Source organism: Phodopus roborovskii, unplaced genomic scaffold (assembly GCF_943737965.1).
Source record: "Phodopus roborovskii unplaced genomic scaffold, PHOROB, whole genome shotgun sequence".
NCBI classification, from domain to species: domain Eukaryota; kingdom Metazoa; phylum Chordata; class Mammalia; order Rodentia; family Cricetidae; genus Phodopus; species Phodopus roborovskii.
Genome location: NW_026126418.1, coordinates 76,420,001 through 76,431,242, shown reverse-complemented (window position 1 = coordinate 76,431,242; position 11,242 = coordinate 76,420,001).

The window sequence follows — 11,242 nt, the reverse complement described above, 5'->3', positions numbered from 1 at the left end:
ATAAGGACAAAGAGACACGGAGGCAACTGAGATGGATCCACCAGGTCACACTTTGGGGTGACATGACAGCTGCATCCATCCTTGCCACCCTTGCTCCTCTGCAACTTTGTCACCTCCTTAGAGAGTTTCCTTGACAGCATCTCGCCAGCATCTCCCGTGGGTCAACCCTGACATGGCAGCCACGGGCTGGACACAATGGAAAGTACTGCATACAATGTGGGTTCCAGCCTGCCCTAAGAAACCAAGGCTCCAGAAAACCCATGGTCAGCAGCTCCTACACAGACCCTGGACAGTTTGGCTCCAAGCCCCAACCCAGTAAAAGAAACACACCCTGCTACAGGCCAGCAAAAAGAGAGACTATCCCTGAGCTTAGAGTCAGGAAAAAACACTCTAACTCCAAATCTAGAGCCGAAAGAACACACTTGGCCCCTAGACTCGGGGCATGTAAAAGAAATTTGCCCAGGTCCTGGAAAGAAACACAGTTTGGTCCTGGAACTGAAGCCATCTCTGCCCCTGACTCAAAACTAGCCAATCCCTGGGCTAGAAAAATTGACCAATTCCAAGCCAGCAGGCTTAGAATTCCCCTGGGTTTGGGATCTCCTCAGGCTGGGAATTACCCTAGACTGGGAATTCCCAACACTCCACAGGGGCAGTCAATAAACTCAGTCCAGGCTTGAGCCAATCTTAAGACTGTAACTATGCAGCTTTGGAGGCCTTGAGCCAATCACAAGCCTGTAGCTAGACAGGTTTGGAGTTCCCCAAGCCCCTCCCTCCTTCCTGACTGCTGTATAAACCCCCTTCCCTTGCTGCTCTGGGTCTCTCCTGCTCTGTTCCTGTCAGCTGCCACATTGGACAGACAGAGGGATCCAAATTAACTCAAAAATAAAAACTATTTGTTTTTGCATTGGAGTCCATTTTGTGGTGGTGATTTTGGTCTAGATTTTGGACTTAACAGCCCTTGTTTCCTACCTATGTGTATTTCCACCCCAGCTCTCTGTCCTGCAGAACAGCTATTCCAAATAAGGCCAAATGACTCTGCCTATCCAAAAGAATTGGCTTAAACACATAGCAAGGGCTAGACAATTGGCACACAATATCAATGAGGATGTAGAGATGGGCCAGGCCTGGGGCTCAGAACATCACCAAAGGGGCCTTTGATGTATCCTGCAACTAAGGCAGAGCTATTGAAGGTTTATAGAGCAAATTGTACAACAAGGTCCCAGATGATCTATTCCCTCCAACATCCTCAATTCCCATGACTGTGTTTGGTATGAGCCAAGTGATGGGAGAGATACAGGGGGCATCAGACATGACCCATCCTGATCCTAAGGGTCTCATAAAAGTTAGGCTTTTACACAAAGGACTCCCAGGCTAAGAGTGGCCATTGTTCTGTCACAGTTTCCTCCAAGATTGAAACATTTCGTCCTGCAGGGAAGCTCCTTAAACAGGAAAGCAAACAACTCAAAATAGTTCCAGGAAGTCCCTGAAACTGACCAGAGTAAGCAATAAAAGCTGAGAGTCCCTCACAGACAAGGTAGTTGGGCAGCAAAGACAACTGAGACCAGACCACCTGCCTAGAAGCAGAAGAAACCAGCTGAGCTGCCTGGAAGAGGTTTAGACCAGATTAGACCAGAGTCACTTGGAAAGGACACTCTCCAACCTGTCATGCTGCCTGTAGGGTGTGCAGTGTGCTCCAGGTTCCTAGCTTTTGTGAGCTGTCTCCTGTGCTGGGGTGTGCATTAGTGATGCAGCTGTCTTTTGAGTTATTTCTGCTCCTGGAAGTGACCCCTGTAAGTAACCCCAATAAACACTCACTGGCCCATCACGCTGGACTCTGGGGGTATCTGTACTTGGCTTTATTTTGGGATCCCTATCTGGGATGAATAGACACGTGTGTTGTGTCTCCCCAGGAAATGTTTGGTCACATAACAGTCATGACCATAGGAGAGCTGGCAACATAGCACATTTCCTCAACTGGGCAATAGCATCCTGTATGTCCTCTCTTGGGACTGAGTACAAAAAGCAGCTGCCACATTGACTTGAAAATGTCCAAATTCTCTTCAGATGAGGGCAAAACTCATGAGGCTTATAAGGAGCTAATAGAGGTTTCAAAAGCCTTCCTTCACTTACATAAAACTGTTAGGTGAGGTGACTCAGAAGCTATCTATGTGTTTGCCGAGTAAGCCTGAATAGTGGAATTCAATCTCTGGGTGCCATGTAAATGTGGAAAGAAAGAAATGACTCCACAAAGTTGTCCTCTGACCTCTACATGTCACTGTAGCATAAGTTTCCCTCTATCATCTTGCACACACACACATATGTGTTCCTGGTCCTGTGTGTGTGTATATACATATATACATATGTGTATATAGTGCCACACATACTCACATACAATACATATACACATACTACATACATACACACACAGCACATAAACCACAAACACACCACAATACAACATACACCCATATACCTGCAGACCACACACACACATACACACACACACACACACATCACATACACACATATACACATCACACACCCCATAGATACACAACTTATGCACACACCATATACATACACATACCACACACACCACACACACACACACACGACCAGGAACAGTGCTGTTAAACTCTGTCTTTCTCACCACTGTGGACTGAGGCTTCCATCATGAGCCAAACAAGTCTTTCTTACTTTAAGTTGCCCCTATCAGGTATCTGGCCATAGCAAGAAAACAAGACTTTTTAATTGTTTTGAGACAGGGTCTCACTTTGCAGCCCTGACTGACCTGGAACTTGCAATGTAGACCAGGCTAGCTTTGAACTCACAGACTTCTGCCTGCCTCTGCTCCCCAAGCCCATGGATTAAAGGTATGTGTCACAAGATTTTCAACTTCTTAAAACAGAGGTGCTCCATTCCCTTTACAGATGGGAAACGAAGGCTCAGAAGTTGAACATAATTTTCCCAACATCTTATAGCAGACAACAGCAGAGCTGGATTTGAATCCTAAATCCAGATTTATTTCTCCATAGTCCTCTAGGCACAGCAGAAGTAAGGTAGAAGTGGGGTTCAGATGAGTGTCCAGGGAGTTGAAGAGGAGGCTTTAGCTCTGATGTCATGAGCCATTGTGGATGCAGGGGCCAGGCATTTCACACACCCCTAAACCCAGACCAGCTGCTTCTCTGGGTTTCCCTTGACAACCCTTATTTTCCATGATGACATTGTAAGCAGCTGGCCCAAGAGAGCAATGAAGCTGGAAGGAGGAATTATAGACATTGGCTCTTCTCCATAGTAACGGTAACTAGCCAGCATCACTAGCAATCTTGCCATCCAGAGGCAGAGGACAAGCCAGTGCTCACCAGGGTTACTCAACAAACCTTCAGAGGTTTTTAGTCTTGTACCCTGGATCTTCCCCCTCTGCAAAAGTGAGATGCCCCAGAGTCCAAGGATAACTCTGAGAAGACAAGGGGCCCCATATGACAGGTAGGGATCTGTCTCTATCCTGGAACAGCCCAGAATGCAGGACAGGAATGCTGATTAGTTTTTTATCAACTCGAGACAAGCCACAATTATCTAGGAAAAGGGCACCTTCATTGAGAAAATGCCCTCATCAGGCCAGGCTGATGTAGGTGGGTCCATCTCACCATGGGTGGGGTTACTCCTGGAATGGGTGATCCTGGATGCTATAAGAAAGCAGGCTGAATAAGTCATGGGGAGCAAGCCGACAAACAACACTCCTCCACTACCACTGCATCTTTCCCTGTTCCCAGGTTTGGTTCCTGCCCTGCTTTTTCTCAGTGGTCAACTGTGATTGGAACATGTACTGAAAGACCCACAGAGCGCGTGGACCCTCAATGGATTCTCATGCCCCATCTCAGGAAAGGCACCCCCCTCCAAGTCACTCATGAGAAGCGGTCTTGAAGCAAAAGCAAGTGCACTGGGGTCCGCAGCCATACTCCACGTGGGGGTAGAGGACTGGGAACCCTGGGTACAGGATTGAGACAGCTTTTATAGGGTTACAACAAAGCCCGCACATCATAAACTAGTCATCTCATAGCATCCAGTGCCGACCAATCAGTTTGAACTATCCAAGCCTGTGCTTAGCCCAGGAAGTCTGCTTTCGCTAGCGCTTCTGGGTGGTGTGACAAGGCTCATTGTTCACTCACTCACAGGTGCTGTCATAAACAGTAAACAGCCCTGTGGTAAACAGTCAAGAATGTGACCTTTTGCCTACTCCTGGGGTCAGTGGAGAGTTAGGCTAAATTTTCCATCCTTATAGTACATCAATATACCCTCTTCTCTCCAACTTGCATTTGGTCATGGTGTTTATAAGAACAGAAACTGGAACAACATGTATCTGAAGAACAAACCTAATGGCAACAAGCAAAGCAGGACAGAAGCCTTGGAAGGCTGTGACCTCTCCTGGAGACTCACTGTCAGCAGGAAGAACAGCAAAATTATGGCATCCATCCATTTTCTGTGACAGTGTAACGAATTCCTCAAAGCTGAGTGACTTAAAACCACAAGCATCAAAGACCTCAGTTTCCAAGGGCAGAAAGTGGGGCAGTAGCTGACCCTGGAAACTGGGACAAAGACGGAAAGACCTGTGGTGAGAAAACATGTGTCACATGCATGGAGTCACAAGGCATTGTCACGAAACAGATGCCCACACAGGAACCACTAGATTTAATTCTTGATGTAACCACTTCCGTCATAGCTGTCTGGGTGTTCCCTGTCCCCTGTTCCCACCAACCACTGTTGTTTGGTCTTGTTTTTGCCTTGAAAGTTGCATACACATCGAATTGTGGTTGGGTGTCTTCTGGAACATTATTTTCCTTATGACATTGTGCCTCTGAAGTTCAACTACACACTTGCTTCTGGGTTTAGTTCCTTCGTTTTCATTGCTATAGTAGTCACTGATATGAACCAGAACTAGGTTCATAAATTGCAATGTATTCATTTGAGGTTTGGGGTTTTGTTCTTTTTTTTTTCTTGGTATGCAAATTGAGGAGGGCAGTTGGAAGGTTCTTCTCTTTCATCTGGATTTAAACCCATGTGGGTGCCCAGAATGACTTTGAGTTCTCTAGTCTCTCAACGTCAAGTCCTCAGCAACCCACCAGCTAAGCATCCCCTCCTCTATGAGTTGTCCTGTGAGGGAGGACTGGTACTCATTATTTCCTGAAGAGCATGAACCACAGGGTTGTTCCTTCATGAACAGTTTTCTTGGACCATGAATACCTCTCCTACACTCTCCTTTCCTCATGGAAGGTAATAGCCCTATTGAAGTTGGTCATGGCTCTACCCCAGCCTGTACCTTCCCTATTGAAGTTGCCTTCTCTCCCTCTGCCTTCAGAGACTACATTTCTATTCCCCGCCCCCCAGGAATGAGACATACAGCCCTCCCGCCCCATGTGATCACTGCATCACAGCAGCCTGTCTGCTTGGGTGTAACTGTTTTCCCCATCACAAATATGGGAAAATGCTACTCTGGTGCTAGCCCCCAATCCACATCAGAAGGCTCCCACCCACTCCCACAGGGACTCCAGCCCTAAGGCACATACAAGCCATCCCTGGGTCAGTCCTGGCAGCTCCATGCCACAGCCAAGAATCATATAGTTGTGACGGTTAGTGGCATAGCTGTTCCCTGAGCCTCACTGAGGCTCTGCCACCAATTATAGTGTATTGTTCTGTCACCTGCACTCAGCCATCACAGACTGCCACATAAGAAACTACCCCTGCTGGGGGTCTCCTCTGCCTCCTGATCCAGCAGGAGCTCTAATGGGCTACTGTTCTGATATGTCCCCAGTTCCTGTCAGGGTCACTGTTGGGGACCATCACCATTCTCACTACCTCAGGCCTCTGAGATAGAAAATTACTGCCTCTTAAGAAGTAAGTAGAATGTTTAGCAGAGCATTCCTAGATATAGGCTGTGGTTTTACAACCAGTTAAAGAATAGCTCAGGATAGACTTCCTGTTGTAGCTTTACAACCAGTTAAAGAATAGCTCAGGATATTCCTCCTGCTGCAGTTTTACAGCCAGTTAAAGATTAGTTCAGGGGATTCCTTCTACTGATCCTTTCATCCTGCCCACTTGCAAACCCCAGCTCACACCCTGCACATGGTCCTATATAAGCCTCCCCTGAGAAAATAAAGTTTGACAGCTTGATTAGAATATGGACTTGCTTTTATTCGTCTCCTCCCTTGCCCTTCGATTCCCCTAGGTGTCTCCCAGTTTGTTGTTGACTGCCCGGCAGGTCGGGGCGGGGCACTAGGATAAGGGCAGTTCCAGCAACAGCTACCCTGAACACTGTCCAGCCCTGTAGTTGGGTCTGCTTTACCAGGAGGGATCCCTGTCCCTTTTGAGAAAACCTGAGTGCCTTGACAGCTGCTCCCATCTGCCACATGGCAGGTATACCACATGGCACTTTGGCTGTAGACAGTGTTCTCCTACAGTTTACCCCACAGAACTAGGTGAGGCAGTGGGTAACGAAACCAAAGGCTGAGCTTGGAAGACAGCATTGACTGAAGATGCCCAAGATAACTAAATGCAGACCTCCCAGGATATAAGGGTGATGGTCTCGTGGTCCCCATCTCCTGATAGTAATCAGGCTCTTCTGGTGTGGTGGTGGTGGTGGTGGTGGTGGTGGTGGTGGTGGTGTGTGTGTGTGTGTGTGTGTGTGTGTGTGTGTGTGTGACAGAAAGAGAGAAAGAGAGAGAGAGGCAGGCTGTTTGGATCACGGTAGACCAGGAAGCATAGAGCCAGCAAGCATCACCTGAGGAGAGGGTATTCCTCTAAGGCCCACTCTAGTGACCTACTTCTGCTAGCCAAGCCTTACCCCCTTCCAAAATAAATAGTAACACTAGCTAGGGACTAAGAGCCTCTGGAGAATATTTTTCATTCAAATCATACCATCTGAGGGTGCTTAAAATTTGATGTGGGGGTGGTGTGGGGAATGGGGAGGTTGGCAAGATGGCTCAGAAGGTGAAAGTGCTCATAGCCAAACTTGGTGACTCAAGTTCCAGCCCCAGAACCCACATGGTAGAAGGAGAAAGCCGACTCTTCAAAAGCTGTCCTTTACCTCCACACATACACATACTGAATAAATAAGTGAAAGTTTAAAGAATCCTTAAACGACAAAGTATTTGTAACACAAAACTGTCTTGAAGCATCTGGTTCCATCTTTTGGTCTGTCACCACTGTCCGTTCTCCAGAGAAACATCCTCATTTTCCCAAATGTCCTTCTGTCCCCTGTGTACACCCTGCTACTCTCCTTGTCTTTCCTAAGCACCTAGTGTAAGGGGAATCATAGAATATCCACCCAGCGCCCCACCCTCTTGCACAACCTGCCCCATGGTGTCTTGAAGAGTCAGTGAAGAATGTGTGAATGACACTTCCAGTCAGGGTCCACATGCAGTAGGTGCTCAGAGGCATGTGAGGGTGACTAACTGTCCCACGGCCCATCTGTCCTCTCCATCTCCAGGCTGTTCTCTCCACAGGGAACTGCAGACTCCAGGAAGGAAGAAGCTGCCCACACCAGGTGTCTGCTTAGGGATGGATAAGAGTGGCGAGGTGGGGGGGGGGGCATCCTGTCACCAAGTAGACCATGTGGTTCAAGAGGAATCACAATGGCCTCCCGTGCAGTCACTGTCTCTGCCCTTTGTCTGCATTAAGGATGTTGTTATTCTGAGTCATGGTGACTTTTGAATCAGACTAGCTCTACGCTTGTGGCTTCTCCTCCCCATAAGTCCCCTAGTATCTGGCTTAGTTGTTCCTATCTGTATCCTAGGACCGTCAGTGTAACACTTATCTCTGTCTTCCAGCAGTAGCTGGAATGGGCAGTGCCCTAGGACAGCACCATGCAGTCCTGAAGTGTCCATGTCCATTCCAAGTTCCCCTAGGAGTAGTCTGTCATTATCTCCCGCTCTCAGGAAGGCTGTAATCTTCCTTAGAGCATGCCTCAATCACTTTGGCTGAGATCCAGAGTGTAAGGAATTGGCCACCATGTCCGGATTACTTCCCTTATGTATATGTCTTTTAAGTTTCTTTTTCTTAAGAGTGACTGTTCTAGCCAACATTTTTTAATCTCAAGATATTTAAAAATATTCCATGTTTTATTAATTCTCGTTTTTGGTAGGGCCTTGTTGCTAAGTAATAGTATGTAATGTGCTCTGTGATCTATACTCAGCTCATGAATTACAGTCTATGAAATGTAATGATTTTTGTGTGTAAGCCTGTCGTGTGTGTGTGGTATGTTCATATATGCATGTACAGGTGCAGAGGCCAGAGGAGGATTTCATGTGTCCTGTTGTAGAATTCTCTTCCTTAGTCAAATGAGACAGGGACACTCGCTGTACCTGTAGCTGCCTACAACTATCAATCACTTGGGGACTTGAGGGTTTTGTAAACATTTTGTTGGAGGATCAGATGGGATGGACACGGATGGACCCTAACATGCGGGAGCTGAAGAAAACTGAGTGTTACAGCTCAGATAGAAAGGTGTTCTGGCACTCGGGAGCCAAGGAATACCACAGGTCACAGTAAGCATAGCAGCTTACAGCCCTGCTTCAGGGAAAGGCTTCCCCAGTGTATCAGCTCTGCTCTGGCAGGAGAGGGTTTCCCTAGCAAAGTTTTTACAGTTGGGCTCCGGCCTCTGGACAGCTGAGTGTAAAAACTCTGCTTTGACAAGGGAAGATTTCCCCCTGCAAAAAGTGTTACAGCCCTGCTCCACTCTGCCTAGGGTCATCTCTGCTCTGGCAAAAGAAGGTCTCACCCAAACCTCATTCAAGAGATTCATTGAAGGGAAGAATCCAGAAAAGTGGCTGCCCTCTGCTGTGGTGGCAGAGGACAGCAGGGGAGGCTGAACAGACACAGGGCTTATATAGGGATTCTTAGGGGGTGGAGTTTTCCCAGGGAGATTTCCAGGGTGGGGATTGGTCAGATTTCAATCCATGATCGCAGACTGGCTAGATCTTGTGCTCAGGGATTCGTTGGTTTTCTGCACATATTTGGCTCTGGTTTCAGGGCCAAGTTTCTCTCACTGGTCTTTTGTAGCCTTTTGGCTCTGATTTTGGGACCAGGGTGTACTTCTTTCACTGGATCTGATTCCAGGGACAAAGTGTTGGCACTGGTTTCAGGGCCAGGGTGCATTTCTTTGGCTCACTCAGGGTGTGTCTCTTTGGCTGGCCCCTTTTCCCTACAGTTTTACCTTATATATTATGAAAAGATCCATTCAGTCCATTTTACCCAAGTTACCCCAGATGTCTGAAGTTTTATTTATTGTTATTTATGATGGTGGGACTAGAACTGTTAGGATTCAGGCATTATGCTGGCCTGCCCCCTGTCACTTGGCAGAATGCACTCAGGCAGCACCTACAGGCAGGTGCAAAGGTTCCCTTTAAAAGACAAGATCTGCCCCATCTCTCTCTCTTTCCAGCTGTTCCTCTGAAGGGTGGATAGGACTTTCCTGTCTCTTCTCTTCCTCTTCTCTCTTCCTGTCTCTCTTTTTCTCTTCTCTGCCCTCTCTCTCCCTTCCCCCACTCCCTTCACTCACCAATAAAACTTCCTTCCCTTTAATTTCTGACTGATGGTGTGTTTGTCCCCCATCAAGGGATCTGCTACAGTCCCACCTTGGGCCGTTTTGTAACAAGGACCCTCAAGCCTTGCACACACTGGGGAAGTGCTCTGTCATGGAGCTACACTCCAGTTCTAAAGTTTCCTTCTAAAGTAGGGACCTTCATTCCATATAGGACCTCATTGACCCCCTTCCTATATACATAACAGTCTTGGGGGTGGCAGTTAAGATATGGATATCTGCTGGGTGGTGTGGCACTTGCCTTTAATCCCAACACTTGGGAGGGTGAGGCAGGTGGATTTCTGTGAGTTCAAGGCCAGTCTACAGAAAGAGTTCCAGAACAGTTAAAGCTGTTACACATAGAAACCCTGTCTCTAAATACAAACACACACACATACACACACACACACACACACACACATACACAGACAGACAGACAGACAGAGAGAGAGAGAGAGAGACAGAGAGAGAGAGAGACAGAGAGAGAGAGAGAGAGAGAAAGAGATGAACATCTTTAGGGGCCAATCCACTGCTCCAGTACAGAATTATGAGCTTGCTAGGTGGTGGTGGCACATACCTTTAATCCCAGCACTCGGGAGGTAGAGGCAGGCATATCTCTGTGAGTTCGAGACCAGCCTGGTCTACAAGAGCTAGTTTCAGGACAGCATCCAAAGCCACAGAGAAACCCTGTCTGAAAAAAAAAACAAACAAACAAAAAACAAAACAACCCCCCCCCCAGAATTATGGGCTTCTTTGACAAGGCTTAATCAGTTTCTGTGGTCCAAGATTCTGTATTTTACAAGCTCCTGATAATTCTGAAGACTAGCTTTAGAACTAAAATCTTAAGCAGTCTCTCTGTGCGTATACATATTCACATGTGTTTGTCACACAGACTGACTGTGAATTTGTTGGTGTCTGTGTGTGCACACACCATATAAAGTGTGAGAATCAGATCTTAGAATCTGCTGTGTTAACATACCTTAGTCATCAGACAAAATCTCATCTGGCTGCAAGGCATGCTGGGAGTTCAGTCCCTTCTCCCCTGCGGCCAGGCCAGCCCGAGGCAGGAAGTGGGGAGAAGGCTAGGCAGGTAGGGCTGAGGTAAGCATTCCCTGGTCTGCTCCCCACACACCCATTTGTCTTCAAAAGCCTCCTTCCCCTCAGCCTCAGCAACTGTGTCCTCTTGCTCCTCTCAGGCAAAGCAGAACCACCCCTCCCCCATTGCCTCCCCTCTGAAGAGGCCACACTTGGGGGACTTCCCTCAAGCGCAGATGGCAGGTGGAGCTGGAGCAGCAGCAAGGCTGCCTAAGAGAAGATCCTGTTGGAGATGTGCTTCTCTGTCCCGTGGGCTGCTCTGTCGCCTTCCTGGTGTGTTTTAGTTACTTTCCATTTTAAAAATTTACTTTGGTGTTTGGGTATTTTGTCAGCACATATGTCTGTACGCCACTGTGTGTGTACTCACAGAGGTCAGAAGAGGGTGTTGGATCCCCCGGAACTGGAACTGGGGTTACAGACAGTTGTGAGCTGCTGTGTGGGTGCTGGGAGTTGAACCTGGGTCCTCTGGAAGAGCAGCCAGTGCTCTTAATCACTGAGCATCTCTCCAGCCCTTAGCTAGCTGTCTAGAAGCAACTTAAGGAAGACATTTTATTATGGTGGGGAGCATGCAGT